Below are 19,453 nucleotides of genomic sequence, written 5' to 3'. Positions count from 1 at the left end.
CCACAACGTGTGCACATAGCCTAACAGAATTGGTGCTCCCCATCCCCATTGAGCACATTTCAGCGTTACTCTGCAGTCACCAGTGATGTCTCCACTCTCTGATCCTAAACGTCATCCTCCCGCCTCCTTCAAACACCCAGAATGGGAGGGAACATCTGACCCCGCCCACTTTTACTGCAGTCACAAGGCGAGGTAGCGGTACATTGCGGTACATACGGTTTTTATGGAAAATGTCAGCAGCCGCTCCCCCAAGTGTTTAAACTTTGGAAATATCACAACTGTTTACATTAGTTTTTATATTTTATACCAATAAGAAAAAAATATATAAATAAATGAAAGCAAAACTTTATATTTTATCATTTGTTAGAAATTCATGTTTGAGATGACACATTCCTTTTAAACTGTAAAAAAACTTGTTAAAGAATCTGACATTCGGAATCTCCCCTTTTAATAGTGAAGGAGATCGACATTCGGTGTCACTGGTGCGTCCGTAACCCGAGACCTCTCAGAACTCCACAAATAGGGAATTCGGGAAATGATGGAACGTTCCGCACCAATAGAGGCCTCCGCTCCACAGCCGAAAACCAGAGGAGCAAAAACCTTACAGGTCTCCGACAAAGGAGGCGCAGACCCCCAAACCAAACGTTCTATTTTCTTTTTAACATTTTCCCAATTATATTTGTTTTCTTTTTTGTGTGTGTCAATCAAAGCTACAACCCGTCACATAATTATACAGGTCTGCGGAATATGTTGGCACTGTCTAAATACAATTATTATTATCTCTTATTTGACCATGAGGACAAAAAGAAAAATGTTATAGATCTTGTAAAAAGAGGAGGAAAAAATACGGAAGGGGTAAATCTTCACAAAATGGTCGGTGATGGATTCCTCTTTAGGACCACCGGATCCCTCTGTGTATGATGCAGTAACCTGTGGGGTGTAATGCACACAGATACCACAAGGTAGCAGCATAACCCTATTTATTTCACTGTGATCACACAGTCACTTTATTTATTTCTTATTTTTATTGCTTTTTTTAAAAAAAAACAGGAAAAATCTAAAAGAAAATATTAGAACAAAAAGTCCTCATCTTCCATGCTCTGGAGACTCCTCCATCAGGCTCAGTATGATGGTAACAAGTAGCTGCTCTGGAGACTCCTGTCTTTTCATTGTAAGAAGGTCCTTACTGAGAGCTGGAAGAGCCTGGAAACATATGTAGACGATTCTCTTATCAAGCTGAGACTGAAATTTGTTCGGAGATTTCGCAGCAGAACAGTTTCATGGAAAGTCAGTGAGACAAAGCATGCAGACAGACAAAGCTGGGACATCTGGTGATGTCTGGCCATGGTGTGAAATGGCGGCAGAATGGCGATGTTATGGCACCGAACACCAGTAACAGGCTTTCTATACATGATACAGACAAAGAAAGCACATTGCTGCAAAAAGGGCATATACATGATAACATCATACTGCGGAGAAAAACATATTCAAGAACAAAGCCATGGTTAAATGTGATGACATCTAGGAGTTTTACGCACAACTCCATTAGAACTCGTAAATCTCCATGTTCCTCTTAGTTACTGTCATTGATCACTTCATACACTTATTAACATATGTTACCCTATTTCTATTATCTCCTTGCCCCGCAGCTGATCCAATGAGCCTGTGTGTATGCCAGCGATACCTGCTAATGGCCATGATCTCAACTTGTCTTCAATCTGTCCAGGGCTTTCAGAAGTACATCTCATCAGCTTTGCAGAAATAGAATTAATTTCTAATTTTGCACAAGATGGCTGCTAGAGCCAACATGGCCGCTCAGAATGCGAGGACTTCTACTCTTACAAGTCCCCCTCTTGTACTCTGTCCGGAATACAACATACAGTGCTGTAATATTCATGGGTGAATTATTGAAAATAAGATTATTAAGGTAATTCATGGCCTGATGCACTTGTGTGTGTGTAATGGCAAAAATCCCTAAAAAAGCACAAAAACAGAATAAAAAGTTATTAAAATATTAGTCCCCAAATAATAAGCTGCATAACAGTCAAGTCTTTTGGTCCATGTTTTGTCTTTTTCTTCTCATTCTTTGGCTTCCGGATGTTCCCGATCTTCTCCCTGTCCCACTGCATAGTGTGAGACCTCTTCTCCCGATCATCCAGTAGGTTCATGGTCCCAGGAGTTGAATCTGAAAATGTCGTCTGACCTGGGGAGAAGAGAAGAGTGAGTGAGAGAAAAAATCTCAGATAATTAGGAAGCTTACACTGATCCATAGGAACAATTTTATCACCTTTGTGCCTTGGTTTGTTAACCCTGCACACTCCTAAAAGTATGAGGCCAATGATATGAGTAACAACAAAGGTTCCTTCTCAATCAGCTTCCCAGGGTCCCGTCTTTCTGAAATTTGTAATCATAGCCTGAGCTTCTTTTACAAATTTAGGCCTGTAGGATTTTCAGTGGGGTCTGTAAAATTAAGGAAGCAAATCCCACTATATGTCACACTTGATTCATAGTCCAATGCTCGCCCAGTAGATGCTTCATGCACGGAATGAATCCTTTCTCCACGGAAGTGAGTGACCTAGAGTAGTAGTCTAGGTCGTACAGCTGACTGGACACTTCGGGGCCATCTCTGGGCCCGAGGAAATAGATATATCACCGGTGTGAGCTTGGATGTAAAAGGGTTGGGAAGGGTCAGGGTTAATTATTACAGTGGCCACCATAAGGGCGCGCTTCAAACCTTCAAAAGCCTGCAAGGCTTCTACCTCTACATTGACAGGAGCGAAATCATTATCAACATCTTTTAGTAAATCATACAGTGGTTCAGACAGATGAGCAAAATCTTCAATGAATTCTCTGGAAAAATTTTCTAAGCTCCGTAATATTAGTTGGTATGGGGACAGCGTGAATAGCTTTAACCCTATCATGCCTGGGCTCATTTCGTTCTGCTGAGACACACACACAGAAATGTAACCTCTGGCCTCATCAATTGGACTTTATCTAGGCTCATTTTGAGTCCTGTATCTTACAAAGCCTGACAAACATTTTCAAGGGTCTTTGTATTCACTTTCATCGACAGTTTGAATTAATAAATCATCAACATGTTGTAGGACTTTGTCTCTGTAGCCAAGGGGTTCTAACATATCTTCGGATGGCATACAACCTGATAAGGGTTTGGGAAGGGGACGAATGGAAAAAGGCGTTCCTCACATCAGAGGGACTCTTTGAAAACCTGGTTATTCCATTTTGGTTAACTAATGCCCCCGCTATTTTCCAGAACTTTATCAATGTTGTGTTTTCAGACCTGATAGGCCGTTTTGTTATCATTTATTTGGATGATATTTTGGTATGTTCCCTGGACAGTCAGTCTCACTTGCAACATCTACGGACAGTTCTCCAGATCCTCAGGGAGAACCAATTGTTTGTGAAATTGAAAAAATGTTCATTTTTCGTACAGGAACTGTCTTTTTTGGGGCTGATTGTGTCCGGTGTGGGGTTTCGTATGGATCCTAAGAAGGTGCTGGAGATTGCAGACTAGGTTCAGCCTCGAGATCTCAAGGAGCTCCAGCGCTTTTTAGGGTTTGCAAACTATTACCGGAGATTCATTAAAGGTTTCTCATAAGTGGTTAAACCACTCATGGATCTTACCCGGAAGAGTGCTGATGTAAAAAATTGGTCGTGACTCGCTTAGGAATCCTTCTCAGCGCTTAAGAAATGTTTCATGTCCGCCCCAGTGCTGGTTCAGCCAGACCCGTCCAAACCTTTCATTATGGAGGTGGATGCTTCTGAAGAGGGGGTGGGGGCAGTGTTGTCCCAGGGTCCGGCCATCCTTACTAACCTCAAACCCTGTGCCTTCTTCTCCAAGAAGTTCTCTTCCGCCGAGAGAAACTATTATGTAGGCAATAGAGAACTTCTGCCGGTCAAGCTGGCATTTGAAGAATGGAGGCACTTTTTGGAAGGGGCGGCTCACCCTATCACTGTGATAACGGATAACAAAAATTTGGCATACCTTGAATCTGCTAAGAGGCTTACTCCTAGACAAGCCCGTTGGTCACTTTTTTTTCCCACAATTTCAATTCTCCATTATTTTTCGACCTAGGTCCAAAAATGTTAAAACGGATGCCCTGTCCAGAAATTTTGACCCAGTGTCTCCCCCTGAGCCGCCATCCTCCATTCTTCGCCCAGGGGTGGTAGTAGCTGGGATCTCGTCAGAGTTGGAACAAGAAATTTTGAGAGCTCAGTTCCTAGCTCTGGCAGCTAGAACAGGGGATAAATTGTTTGTTCCAGATTTATTGCGGCCTAGACTTCTGCAGGAGTTTCATGAGTCTAGGCTGAGTGCTCATCCCGATATCATGGCCACTAGAGAGGCAATAGCCAGGGTTTTTTGGTGGTCTTCACTTGCGTTAGATGTTAAGAGATTCATTTCTGCTTGTGGAGTTTGTGCCCATTCCAAAAGCTCGCACAGCAGGCGGGCTGGGGAACTCATACCTTTACCAGTTCCTGATAGGCCATGGACTCATCTCTCCATGGACTTTATTACCGGTCTTCCACCTTCCAGGGGCAATACTGTGATCTGGGTGGTGGTGGACAGGTTTTCCAAACAGGCCCATTTCATTCAATTAAAATAAATAAGGCAGCAAACTGTAGAGCCAAAACCTGCAAACATGAAACATGAAAATTGAATTGCATTACTGCACTAGAAATATGAAAAATTGAGAAAGTTTAGCCAATTGGCCAATTTATGTGTACCTTGTAGCCACGATAAGGCATTTCTCGTATACAAGGGCCTGCCTAACAATGCCTTCCCTCTCTGAGAATACAGTCTTCCTCTGAATGGGAACCTAAGGTGAGTCCTCTCTTTGACTAAATCTCTCTCGCTGTGGAGGAGTAGTGGTCCACTGTGATTAAAAACACCTATGGCTAAAAGGAGGAGTGCTCAGTCAGAAGGCTAATGAATACAAATTTCAAAATTCATTCACATGAAGACTGTATTCTCCAGAGAGGACAGGCATTGTTAGGCAGGCCCTTGTATACGAGAAATGTTTTATCGTGGCTACAAGGTACACATAAATTGGCCAATTTATGGGCTAAACTTTCTGAATTTTTCACATTTCTAGTGCAGTAATGCAGTTCAATTTTCATGTTTCATGTTTGCAGGTTTTGGCGATCCGCAGTGTGCTGCCCTATTTATTTGACTGCATATGAGTTGGTGACTCTAGGTTCAGCACCTGTTCACACTTAGTCTATCTTTGGATGTGACGGTCAGTTTTTTTAAATTCATTTCATTCCCTTGGCAGCATTACCCTCAGCAGAAACCTTGTCAAGGTTGTTTGTGCTGCATGTGGTCCGTTTACATGGGGTACCCCTGAATGTTGTGTCTGACAGAGGTGTGCAGTTTGTGGCCAAATTTTGGAGGGCATTCTGTAAGAAATTAGGCATCTCACTCCTTCTCGTCGGCGTATCACCCGGAGAGCAATGGTCTGACGGAACGCACCAATCAACCCCTGGAACAGACTCTCAGGCGACTGACCTCCGCCAGACAGGAGGATTGATGTGATGCGCTACCGTTGGCGGAATTTGCTTTTAACAACCGGGTGAGTGAATCCACCAACATGTCCCCATTCCTGATGAATGATGGGTTTAATCCTCATTTTAGGGAGTTTTCTAGGTTGGATTCCGGTTGTCCATGGGTTGATCTGTTCAACGGTTAAAAAATATCTGGGCTGAAGTCCAGCGTAATATCTCTCGGGTCCAGGGGAGGTATAAATATTTTGCGGACAAGAAGAGAGCCCCAGGACACATGTTTCAGGCGGTTGAGAAGGTTTGACTTTCCACACGCAACATCAACTTGAAGATACTGTCAGCTAAATTGAGACCGAAGTTCTTCGGTCCGTACGAGATTGTGGAGATAGTCAATGCAGTGGCATATAGGTTGCATCTCTCTGGGTCCTTAAAAATATCTAGTGTGTTCCATAAATCCTTGTTGAAACCCATGGGGTCTGCCAAGGAGGACTCGGAGTCTGTTGTTCCTCCAGTGTTAGTGGAGGGTCACTGGGAGTACGAGGTCGACCATATTGTGGACTCTCGGCGGGTGCGCCGCTCCTTGCAGTACCTGGTCCACTGGAAGGGATATGGAACGGAGGATAGTTCATGGGTCTCTGCTCACTCGGTACATGTGGATCGTCTGGTTCAGGCTTTCCATGCCAGAGACCCGGGGAAGCCTGGTGGCCCGGAGGCCCCCCATTGAGAGGGGGTAATATCATGATCCCAGTGCAGGTTTTGACCTGCACACCAGGGGTTAATGTTTTGATCCCAGTGCAGGCTCTGACCTGCACACCTGGGGCTTATTGTGGCCTCTTCTTGGTTCGGGGAGAGCTTCTTATAGCACTGGGAAGCTCCAATCCCTGTCAGTTATACTTTTGCTATTGGCTCAGTGTGTTGACCCCTGTGTCCTTGTGCCCTAGCTTGCTTGTATGGTTCTGACTCGGTTCTGTTCCCCGATGTGATTTTGCCTTTTGATTCTGTACTGTTTATCTGCTTCTCCGGTTTTCTGACTCCTGCCACGTCCCTGACTACTCTTGATTAGCCTGCTCCTTGTGTACCGCGTTACCTCTCTCGTTTACTGACCTCGGTTTGTCTCGGATTGTGTCTCCCTCTGGTGCCCCGTCCTTTCCCTGGTGTCCGATTTCTCCCTTTCCCTTCTCTGCTCAGAGTCCCTGTAGTGTCCTGCATTCTCCAGCAACAGGACGCTAAGCCCCGCCCCCGTGGTCACGTGACCACAGGTCCTGTCAGTACACTCACCACCTGGCGTTCTGCTCACTCCAGCTCTGCTGTATTGGTGTTAGTACGGCTGTCACAGGCCGTCCGAGGCTCCGGGCTCTCACTGTCAGGGCAGCATAAACCGCTGGGAAGTGCCCACCTGGCGGTTTCTCCTGATAGTTTCCCTTGACAGATAATAGATAGATATAGATAGATAATAGATAGATAAATGATAGATAATAAATAGATTTATCTATGTATATATAGCTATTATATATCTTTCTATAATCTATCTATTATCTATTTATTATCTATTATCTATCTATTATCTGTCTATTATTTATCTATTATCTACCTATTATCTATATTATCTATCTATTATCTATCTATTATCTATCATCTATCTATTATCTATCTATTATCTTTCTATTATCTATCTATTATCTGTCTATTATCTGTCTATTATCTATTTATTATCTATTTATTATCTATTATCTATCTATTATCTATCTATTATCTATCTATCTTTCTATTTATTATCTATCTATTATCTATCTCTATTATCTATCTATCATCTATCTATTATCTATCTATTATCTGTCTATTATCTATCTATTATCTATATTATCTGTCTATTATCTGTCTATTATCTACATTATCTATCTATTATCTATCTATTAACTATCTATTATCTGTCTATCATCTATCTATTATCTATCTATTATCTGTCTATTATCTGTCTATTATCTATCTATTATCTATATTATCTGTCTATTATCTGTCTATTATCTACATTATCTATCTATTATCTATCTATTAACTATCTATTATCTATATTATCTGTCTATTATCTGTCTATTATCTACATTATCTATCTATTATCTATCTATTAACTATCTATTATCTGTCTATCATCTATCTATTATCTATCTATTATCTGTCTATTATCTGTCTATTATCTATCTATTATCTATATTATCTGTCTATTATCTGTCTATTATCTACATTATCTATCTATTATCTATCTATTAACTATCTATTATCTATCTATTATCTATTTATTATCTATTATCTATCTATTATCTGTCTATTATCTATATTATCTATTATCTTTCTATTATCTATTATCTATCTATTATCTGTCTATTATCTATCTATTATCTATCTATTATCTGTCTATTATCTATCTATTATCTATATATTATGTAATCTAAAAAATAACAAATAACTGTTGACACAGGATCCATCCAAGAATAGGGGTTTGGTAGAAGTCAATGCACAATTTGTATTCACTAGTTATAATAGACACAAACATGGCATTAGAGTGAGCAAAATAGCAACAGCTAAAAGAAGCAGCGCATGGAAAAAGGGAGGGTGCACTGGTATGAAAAACACATGTCCTAAAGCAACATCTGCACTACAAACGAGTAGTAACCAGAAGCCACAAGCACAAGACTCACAGAGCCATAGGAGTAATGCCTAATAAAGCTGGAAGGCGTCAGCAGCATAGCTGAGTGCATATGGCCGCTAGTAAAATGTACATAGGATTGAATGAGTCCCAGGATGAGCTGTAATAAATATAAGCCAAAAAATAGCTATATAATGATACCTTGGGACATGGCGAGATGAAGATGCAGGCGTGCAGGCAGGACAAGGAAGGCCTCGACGCGCGTTTCATCAGCGCCGGATCCGGCCAGAAAGAGGGCACATGCAAAGTGTATTTACACTGTGTGTAAACAAGGTATTAATTATACCCAAATCAGGGGGCCAATGTAGATCACAGCAACCCAACGTCAAAACATGTATCAGTGTCTGCAAAAAAAAGTAACTAATATTGCAGATGCCGTAAAACCCAGTCCTGTCACTGCCAGAGAGCATATCAAAACCAGACATGGCTGAAGTATGAAAGAACTTACTCTAATATAACACAAAATATATAATGAAGCTTCTGATCGGGATTAATGTACATTGCAATACAAGACGTACAAGAAGGCGTTATCCATGGCAGCGGCGACTGCAAACAATAAAGCCTGTGATCAGTAGTATTAAATAAGCAAAGACCAAAAAATGACTTTGCATAAATGTATAGCAGTACCGATAGATGCCTGCCAATAATTGAGGAGTATATTAATGAATGCTAAGAAATAAGGTAATATTTGTTGAAGTCTTCATAGATGGCGAGACGATTCACTGCCAGATATCCGTCAGGGGGTCCATGGACATTGCTGAGCTCAAAGTCCCACAGAGATCTAGAATGATCCAAGGAATGTGAGCAAGAAACAATAAAAACAAATGTAAATATGAACCCGAGCCCAGAAATATTCCAGAACTAGAAAAGCTAGTTAATGAAAAGACCTGAAACTGATGGCCTCATTAAGGCCTCCCGGTGAACGTGTCTAAGGTGACCATCCATTGAGTTTCCTTTGGGAGTAGTTTTCATTCCAGGTAACCGCCATGGTCAATGCCACAGACTGTAAATCCCGTAGGGCTGCTGTTGTGAGTCTCAAACAAATGTTTAGGCATTGTCTTAGGTAGGTGCGGTTCTGAACAGTTGGCAGAATTTAGATATCTGATAAACCACCGCTTCTGTGATGCATGTTATATGATGGACGATTTTGAGGGTCTTGTCTCCAGCTGAGTTTGTAAACTCCTTAGTCCTTAAAATAAATCGGCAAGCTGAGCAATCTCCGCAAGGGAAAAAACCCCAGATGGGGCCCTTACTATTAGTGCAAAAGGAATTGTTTTTGGGAGGGACATAGTGGCTAATGTGCGTGATTTACGCCAGGTGAGCAGAGGGCAGGGCGTCAACTGGTTCTGTAGATCTTTATCTGCTAACAAAACCGACCAGAGTTTTTTGAAGATTTTCTTGATCTCAGCCCAATTAGAATTGAACCTTGTGTTGAATCTTGGTGTCAGCTCCGAATGTTTTCCTGTACTTCTGGTTGGGTCTGTCAGAATGTATAGCTCGTGAGTTGCCTCTATAGATGTCATTATATATGTCATTATATTTGTATCCTCTGTTTTGAAACAACTAACTAGATCCTTGGCTTGTTTAGGGAAATTATTGTCATCTGAACATATACAACGGGCCCGCAAGAATTGCCCTATAGGTATAGAGCTTTTAAGTTTGGCCGGATGAGACGATGTAAAGTGCAGCAGTGCGTTAGTTGCAGTTTTTTTTAATAAAAATATCTGTACTGATAGTTCTCGATCTGCAGATTTGAAAATTTGAAAGTCAAAAAGTTAATGAAGGTTTGACTATATTTCCAAGTTAATCTGACATTGAATGAATTAGCATTCAGATGATTAAGAAAAGTGTCCAATTGCGACATGGAGCTCTGCCAGATGAAGAAAATATCGTCGATATATCGTAACCATGAGATGACGGAGCTGTGACCAGGTGTGTCAAGGACCGTATACCTCTCCTTGTAAAGCTCTTTGGTCTTGCCCATGTTGTAGAGGTTAGAGTCTGACTGATAATGGAGTCTGTGGACAGGAGTCTTTTATAAAGGTGACTATGTAAGACAGCTGTCTAATGCAGGTAACGAGTTGATACTTGATAGGTAGCTCTATATGTCTCCAATCTAAATATCCATCTATGAGTAAATGGCAAAGCCTAACCTAAAAAAGTTTGTCTCGATTGAAGACAGAAGTGAACAGGATGTAACCGGACAAAAGGAAATAGAAGATATAAAGGTCAATATGAGAATCTCTTTGAGGACATGATGTGAAGAGCAGGCGGCATTGAGCCTGACATCCCAGGCAGGACCATCCTGCAGCCACAACCAACAATCCACCTCTAATACAAACTTCTCAGAGGTAAGGATTAGACTGTTACAAAAATGAAAAATTGGATTGTAGTACAACAAAATCAGAACAAAATAAATGACCATAGAGCAGAGGACAGCGGGAGAGGGTGGTCAGGGACCCCGGAGGTCATCACTCTGAGTGTAATCAGATTCCACCGCACACTCGGCCGTTCAGGTGATGAAAGAAATCTCCGTTATTTGAGTCAGTGAAACGGAAATAGACAAAAATAACGATTACATTGATTAGGGCTCATCCGTCCGTTACACCAGCACCTCGCCATTTCACAGAGTGCAGGCCAAATATTTCCTAAAAGTGCATATACTCTGAAAGGCAGAGGAGCATCGAAGCAAAGAAAACCACAAAACCTGCCACAATCAGAGAAAACCTAGAACCCCCCCCATTGCTGACTTCAAAACAAGATGAAAGAAAAACCAGTGATATTCTTCACAGACCAACTCTCGGCTGCACACACCGCCCCGTGTAAGCAGGTGTGGCATCAGTAAGGCCGGCAGATCAGAGATGAGGACCCAGAAGATGACGAGGGCAACCTTCCTACCATCAACCTCTACAACAACGGCACCGTCATGACAGAAGAGATTGAGGGCAAATGTACATGACCAAGTAAGTGACGAGATTGGCAAACTGAAATGGGAATGTGTGTGAACTGCAGCAAGATCCTGCAAGACAGGAGATAAGAAACCTAAAAACACAGACTCCAGATATCTGAACCAGGAGAAGAGAGCAGATGAAAGGACATCCACTGGCCGACAAACCCAACAACATGAGTGAACCTCAAAGTAAAAAAGTGACCCAGAAAATAGATCAATAAACGCAAGAACAAAGCCAGCAAAACCTCCAGACCAGACCCCATGGCAGCATCCATGTGACTCTCAGGATACCGACACCAGACAACTGTGACCTTACAAAGTCCTGACTTGTCCTATTAACCCCTTTACCCCCCGAGGGTAGTTTGCACGTTAATGACCAGGCCAATTTTTACAATTCTGACCACTGTCCCTTTATGAGGTAATAATAACTCTGGAACACTTCAAAAGATCCCACTGATTCTGAGACTGTTTTTTCGTGACATATTGTACTTTATGACAGTGGTAACATTTCTTGTCTACAAGTTGCATTTATTTGTTAAAAAAGCAAAAATTCGGTGAAAATTTGGAAAATTTTGCAATTTTCAAACTTTGAATTCTTTTGTCCTTAGGTCCCACACATAATGTATGTCACACAACTAGTAAATAACATTTCCCACATGTCTACTTTACATCAGCACCGTTTTTGGAAAAAAAATTTTTGTTAGGACGTTATAAGGGTTAAAAGTTGACCACTGATTTCTCATTTTTCCGTCAAAACTGCAAAACCAATTTTTTAGGGACCACATCACATTTAAAGTGACTTTGAGGGGTCTATACGATAGAAAATACCCAAAAGTTACACCTTTCTAAAAACTGCACCCCTCAAGGTGCTCAAAACCACATTCAAGAAGGTTATTAACCCTTCAGGCGCTTCACAGTAATTTTTGGAATGTGGAAAAAACTGAACATTTAACTTTTTTTCACAAAAAATGTATTTTAGACCCAATTTTTTTTATTTTCCCAAGGGTAAAAGGAAAAAATGGACTCAAAATTTGTTGTGCAATTTCTCCTGAGCATGCTGAAACCCCGTGTGTGGGGGAAAACAATTGTTTGATCATACGGCAGGGCTCGGAGGGGAAGGAGCCCCATTTGACTTTTTGAATGCAAAATTTGCTGGGACAGTTAGCGGACGCCATGTCACGTTTGGAGGGCCCCTAATGTGTCTAACCAGTGAAAACCGCAACAAAAGACCCCATTTTGGAAACTAGACCCCTCTAGGAATGTGTTTAGATGTGTGGTGAGCACCTTAAACCCTCAGGTGCTTCACAGAAATTTATAACATTAAGTTGTAAAAATAATAAAAACACAATTTCCTCACAAAAATGTTATTTTAGCCCCATTTTTTTTAATTTTCACAAGGGTAGCACGTAAAATTACGCCATACAATTTGTTCTGCAATTTCTCCTGAGTACACCAAATCCCCATATGTGGAGGAATACTGCTTTTGAGGCACAGTGCAAAGGGAAGAGGCGCCATGTTGGAGTTTTGCTGGAATGGTTTGAGGGGGCCATGTTACATTGTCAGAGCCCCTGAGGTGCCAGAACAACAGAAACACCCTATATGGGAACTCATTTTACAAACTACACTCCCCAATGAATTCATCTAGGGGTGCAGTGATCATATTAACACCACATGTGCCTCACAGAATTTTATACCATTGGGCTGTGAAGAAAAAATAACTACATTTTTACTATCAATATTTTGTTGTAGCTTGAGATTTTCATTTTTACACAAGAAATGGGTAAAAATGGCACCAAAATGTGTCCCCCAATTTCTTCTGAACGTGACAGTACCCATATGTTGCTGTACAGTACTACTTAGCCATACGAAGAGACCCGGGAGGGATGGAGCGTTATTTGCCTCCTGGAGCGCAGATTTTCCTAGAATAGTTAGCAGACTCCATTTACAGAGCCCCTAAGTGCTACAAGAGAAGAACCCCCCCCAAAAGGGACCCCAACTTGGAAATTATACCCTTTTGGGAATTTAACTACAGGTGTAGTGACAACTTTGACTCCATGGGTGTATTCCAGAAACAAGCAGCATTCAAAGTTACCGAGTGAAAATTGCAAACTGCCGTTGTAGTGATACACATTGCTGCAGAGGTTACAGGGGTGGGGGTCCACCTGTCAGTGCTCAGACCATACACCTCTTCTGCAGAGGTTACAGGGGTGAGGGGTCCGCCTGTCAGTGCTCAGACCATACACCTTTGCTGCAGAGGTTACAGGGGTGGGGGTCCACCTGTCAGTGTTCAGACCGTACACATTGCTGCAGAGGTTACAGGGGTGGGGGTCCACCTGTCAGTGTTCAGACCATACACATTGCTGCAGAGGTTACAGGGGTGGGGGTCCGCCTGTCTGTGCTCAGACTGTACACATTGCTGCAGAGGTTGCAGGGGTGGGGGTCCACCTATCAGTGTTAAGACCATACGCATTGCTACGGAGGTTACAGGGATGGAGGGTCCGCCAGTCAGTGCTCAGACCATACACATTGCTGCAGAGGTTACAGGGGTGGGGGTCCGCCTGTCTGTGCTCAGACTGTACACATTGCTGCAGAGGTTGCAGGGGTGGGGGTCCACCTATCAGTGTTAAGACCATACGCATTGCTACGGAGGTTACAGGGATGGAGGGTCCACCTGTCAGTGCTCAGACCATACACATTGCTGCAGAGGTTACAGGGGTGGGGGTCCACCTGTCAGTGCACAGATCATACACCTTGCTGCAGAGGGTACAGATGTGGGACCACCTGTTCGTGCTCAGACCACACACATTGTTGCAGAGGTTACAGGGGTGGGGTCCAACTGTCAGTGCTCAGACCGTACACATTGCTGCAGAGGTTACAGGTGTGGGGGTCCACCTCTCAGTTCCCAGACCGTACACATTACTGCAGAGGTTACAGGGGTGGGGGGTCCGCCTGTCAGTGCTCAGATCATAGACATTGCTGCAGAGGTTACAGGGGTGGGGGGTCCGCCTGTCAGTGCTCAGACCATACACATTGCTGCAGAGGTTACAGGGGTGAGGGTTCACCTGTCCATGTTCATATACACATTGCTGCAGAGGTCACAGGGGTGGGGGTCCACCTGTCAGTGCTCAGAGCATAGGCCGCACACAACATCTTGTTGCTTTACATGGCTGACGTCCCAGTAGTAATCCTCTTCTAAAAATGATGCACATGAAAGCAGCAAACACAGAAGACCCTGACTAAGGAAAGGGATTACTGTAGCCGTGTCTTGTACTCTGATGAGACCAAGAGAAACTTATTATTTCAGATGGTGTCAACCAGGTGAGGAGAACAAAGACAAGTGTGTGCTGCCTACAGTCATGCATGGTGGTGAAGCTTCTTGGTTTGGGGCTACGTGAGTGCTGACGGATGTGAGGGTCTACAGTTCATTGAAGAAATCATGAATGCCAACATGTAATGTTACATCCTTCAGAAACTTGGCAGCAGTGCAAAGAGCTTCCAATAGTGGTGGCTGCAGACAGGATCTTATCATGTATCTCTATATACAGGAATCTCCTCCTCATGGTGACTGCAGACAGAATCTTACCATGTTTCTCTGTATACAGGGAGCTCCCCCTAGTGGTGACTGCAGACAGGATCTTATCATGTATCTCTGTATACAGGGAGCTCCCCCTAGTGGTGGCTGCAGACAGGATCTTATCATGTATCTCTGTATACAGGGAGCTCCCCCTAGTGGTGACTGCAGACAGGATCTTATCATGTATCTCTGTATACAGGAATCTCCACCTCATGGTGACTGCAGACAGAATCTTACCATGTTTCTCTGTATACAGGGAGCTCCCCCTAGTGGTGACTGCAGACAGGATCTTATCATGTATCTCTGTATACAGGGAGCTCCCCCTAGTGGTGGCTGCAGACAGGATCTTATCATGTATCTCTGTATACAGGGAGCTCCCCCTAGTGGTGACTGCAGACAGGATCTTATCATGTATCTCTGTATACAGGAATCTCCACCTCATGGTGACTGCAGACAGAATCTTACCATGTTTCTCTATACAGGGAGCTCCCCCTAGTGGTGACTGCAGACAGGATCTTATCATGTATCTCTGTATACAGGGAGCTCCCCCTAGTGGTGGCTGCAGACAGGATCTTATCATGTACCTCTGTATACAGGGAGCTCCCCCTAGTGGTGGCTGCAGACAGGATCTTATCATGTATCTCTGTATACAGGGAGCTCCCCCTAGTGGTGGCTGCAGACAGGATCTTATCATGTACCTATGTATACAGGGAGCTCCCCCTAGTGGTGGCTGCAGACAGGATCTTATCATGTACCTCTGTATACAGGGAGCTCCCCCTAGTGGTGGCTGCAGACAGGATCTTATCATGTATCTCTGTATACAGGGAGCTCCCCCTAGTGGTGACTGCAGACAGGATCTTATCATGTATCTCTGTATACAGGAATCTCCACCTCATGGTGACTGCAGACAGAATCTTACCATGTTTCTCTGTATACAGGGAGCTCCCCCTAGTGGTGGCTGCAGACAGGATCTTATCATGTATCTCTGTATACAGGGAGCTCCCCCTAGTGGTGGCTGCAGACAGGATTTTATCATGTATCTCTGTATACAGGGAGCTCCCCCTAGTGGTGGCTGCAGACAGGATCTTATCATGTGTCTCTGTATACAGGAATCTCCTCCTCATGGTGACTGCAGACAGAATCTTACCATGTTTCTCTGTATACAGGGAGCTCCCCCTAGTGGTGACTGGAGACAGGATCTTATCATGAATGTCCATATGCAGGGAGCTCCCCCTTGTGACTACAGACATGATCTTATCATGTATCTATGTATACAGGGAGGTCCCCCTAGTGGTGGATGGACACAGGATCTTATCATGTATCTCTGTATACAGGGAGCTCCCCCTAGTGGTGACTGCAGACAGGATCTTATGTATCTCTGTATACAGAGAGCTCCCCCTAGTGGTGGATGCAGAGAGGATCTTATCATGAATCTCTGTTTACAGGGAGCTCCCCCTAGTGGTGACTGCAGACAGGATCTTATTATGTATCTCTGTATACAGGGAGCTCCTCCTAGTAGTGGCTGCAGACAGGATCTTATCATGTATCTCTGTATACAGAGAGCTCCCCCTAGTGGTGACTGCAGACAGGATCTTATCATGTATCTCTGTATACAGAGAGCTCCCCCTAGTGGTGGATGCAGAGAGAATCTTATCATGTATCTCTGTATACAGGGAGCTCCCCCTAGTGGTGGCTGCAGACAGGATCTTATCATGTATCTCTGTATACAGGGAGCTCCCCCTAGTGGTGGCTGCAGAGAGAATCTTATCATGTATCTCTGTATACAGGGAGCTCCCCCTAGTGGTGACTACATACAGGATCTTATATATCTCTGTATACAGTGAGCTCCCTCTAATGGTGGCTGCAGACAGAATCTTAACATGCATCTGAGCCACCCGCCAGGGCGGTGGGAATACTCGGTACCGCGTCCGGTCGCAATTAAAGGGGTGGTCATGATGGCAGCAACCCGATCTGTGGCCCTGGGCACTCAAGTAAAAGGGAAAGGTCTTTTAAGGGAGTTGTAATAAAGTTTGTGATCGTGATGCCACCTGTTGGTTCTCGGTCAGAAGTGACTGACGCTGCTTAAAGGGGTCCTCTGGGTTTATGTTACTGCAGCAAAGATGGTGACCCTTCCCACAGGTGAATCAGGGTCCCCAGGGCTCCCGGTGTCTTTGGCAGGGATGGTGAATGCCGGCTAATGAATGGAGGACACAGGGTTGCAGTCTTTACCTGATTTACTGATGTTGTAGTCAGCCTCAGTCAATGGTACCGGCACCATGCGTCCTTGGGGTCCAAGCAGCCTGAAATCAAGAGGAAATCCCTTTGCCAGGTCATTTTGGGAGCCTTCCACTTTGCACTCATTACTAGTCCCTTGCTGCCTGTAATGTCCTGACAAGGTCCTCGGTTACTCTCTGTCCTGGGACAGTCCCTGCATGGTTGGCAACTTGAGCCGTTCCCTTGGGGTCTCTGTACGTGGTGACTCTGGGCTCTAATTGTTGCTGTACATCTGGTATTAGGAGAGCAAGTCAGTTTTAGCTTCCTGCCCTCCAGTTCTGCTGTGGGACTTGCACTTCCACACAGCCTCGGGCTCCCAGTGCCTGGTTTCTGCGCTCAGCTTAGAGGGGCCCAATTGCATCACTCCTCCAGGTCTTTGGTCCTTCTGTGCTCCTCCACTATCTGCTACCAACTGTCTAACTCCTCCTCCAGACCAGGATATATATAGGGAAGTTCCCCTTAGACCGGGTTTAGAGCTACCCCTTCTGGCCTGGAGTCAGAAAGTGTTGCATGTGAGATTACTTGCCAAAGGGATCCCTCCTGTCTCTAGGCATGGCATTACCCTCCCTGAGTGGAAGGCAGCACCACTGTGGTACCTGAACTCCTGGGGTGCCATATATCTCTTTATACAGAGCGCTTCCCCTAGTGGTGGCTGCAGACAGAACCTAATAATGTATCTCCGTATACAGGGAGCTCCACCTTATTGGTGACTGCAGGCAGGATCTTATCATGTCAGGTATGGAGCCTGGATTGGCTTCATTGCAAGTTGGTGGCCATGCATCGCTGTTCCGGTGTAATGACCAGAGGTCCGAATAAGATCCAGTGAGTCACAAACCAAGACTAAGGCAGAAATCTCCAAACGGTATTTACTCAAAGGCAAAATAATAAAGGTAATATGGAGAATATAAAAGTAGATGCACCCCAAAGATACACCAGCTCAGCATCAGCTGAAATCACTGTGCCACTCCAAGGTCTCCTGAGAACTGTATGCTACAAAAGACTAGTAAGAAATTTACCTAACAAGGAAACTAAAACAGGAACAAGTGTAAATTGATTGTAATGTTATAAAGGGAGTCCCTGGAACGGCACACTGAGTATAACTTACACAACTCTAATATTAGATACACCTCTAAAGTAACAATTAAACACTCTGCGCAGGGATACCCGGGTATCTATGACTATTGGTACCGTATCCTGAGATAGATCTCCTCTCAGGTAAGAATCCGCACAGGCTGCAGCCCAGTCTATATCTTCAGCGCCAATAAGTTACAGCAAGCTCCTCTTGTCTGATCGGCGGATGCCGAGCCCAAACGCCGGGGACTTAGTTAGTGGCCTCACGATATTGTCTCTTCTTCTGTAGCTCCTAGGAATGCTTCCACGACAACCCGTCAGTCTCTGTATCAGCAATCGGTCAGACTTGTTTCTCCAATCAATGCACAGGGAATCACAGACTCTCAAACACGTAGTGGGTCTTTAGTCAAGTCTCAGTCTTTTTAGATAATGGATTAGCTCTTCTTCAGAATACGCTGGCAACGAAGTCTCTCAAAGGTTAACAAAAGATTGGCTCTTCTCCAGGGGAACGTTAGCAAGACTAAGTCTCTCCACAGCTTCTTTTCTCTACACACTCGCAGTAAAGTCCACACACTGACTCCTTGCAATATCACCGCAGCTTCTGTCTTCTCTTCCCGCACTTTTTTTCTCACTTCCTTGTTTCATTTTTACACAGAAGACACCAGTCCCCACCCACCAGCCCAGATTGTCTCCGGGATTCTGGCAGTATCAGAATTTGTCCCTTGCTGCAGCAGGCAGAAACCACAGGGTCCTAGTGCTCTCTCAGTGTGACTACAGTTCACCCTCTTACATGCCACCCCACTAGAGGTTGGCGTCCTCGACACACCTTCCCACTCAAATTCATCCTGAGCATATCGCTGAGGCGGTATTCCTGCCGTAGATCGTGTAGTTCTCCTGAGTCCTACATCAACAGGTGCAACCCTAGAGGGAGCTAAAGTCTCTTCCGTGATCGTGTTAGTGGGCGCAAGTGGAGTTGCCTCCTTCCGCGGCTCGATGTTCCGCGATACAGCGTCAGGACCAAGCAGTTGACCTGATGCGCTCTCCTCAACAGCATCCGCCACATTCTCAACATTCTCATCAAACGAGGCAAGATTGGTCACAGGGGGCAAACAAGCAGGCGCAGGAATAAGCACACCATCAAACTCAAGATCATTCAGAGTTCCCGCCCCTTGGGACATGGCCTCTGGCTCTGGGGGAATAGGCGCCGAATCTTCAAACCAGCACCGTTGTAGCATGTTACGGTGCAAATTACGGGTTGGCCCCCCTGTCCCCACCGGTTCAACTTCGTACACTGGAATCTCAGGATTCACTTGTTTTTTTATCAGATACGGTATCGCCTCCCATCGGTCACTCAGCTTTCCTG

At 44.2% G+C, this 19,453-nt stretch overlaps 1 long non-coding RNA gene across 2 annotated transcripts; it reads right to left on the bottom strand.

The window, feature by feature from the left end:
* Window positions 1-1,061: 1,061 nt before the first annotated feature.
* Window positions 1,062-6,733, bottom strand: LOC143773236 (uncharacterized). Of its 2 annotated transcripts, none has more exons than XR_013215111.1 (2): window positions 6,622-6,733; window positions 1,062-2,203 (listed from the first exon to the last, which is right to left on the bottom strand). It is a non-coding gene; the product is annotated as an uncharacterized LOC143773236 (long non-coding RNA). The 2 variants fall into 2 exon arrangements; XR_013215110.1 differs by lacking the exon at window positions 6,622-6,733 and adding an exon at window positions 6,107-6,204.
* Window positions 6,734-19,453: the final 12,720 nt, after the last annotated feature.

This window comes from Ranitomeya variabilis, chromosome 5 (assembly GCF_051348905.1).
Source record: "Ranitomeya variabilis isolate aRanVar5 chromosome 5, aRanVar5.hap1, whole genome shotgun sequence".
In the NCBI taxonomy this organism is placed as follows: domain Eukaryota; kingdom Metazoa; phylum Chordata; class Amphibia; order Anura; family Dendrobatidae; genus Ranitomeya; species Ranitomeya variabilis.
The sequence above is the reverse complement of the archived record's forward strand: the minus strand, read 5'-3'. Positions and strand labels throughout refer to the sequence as shown.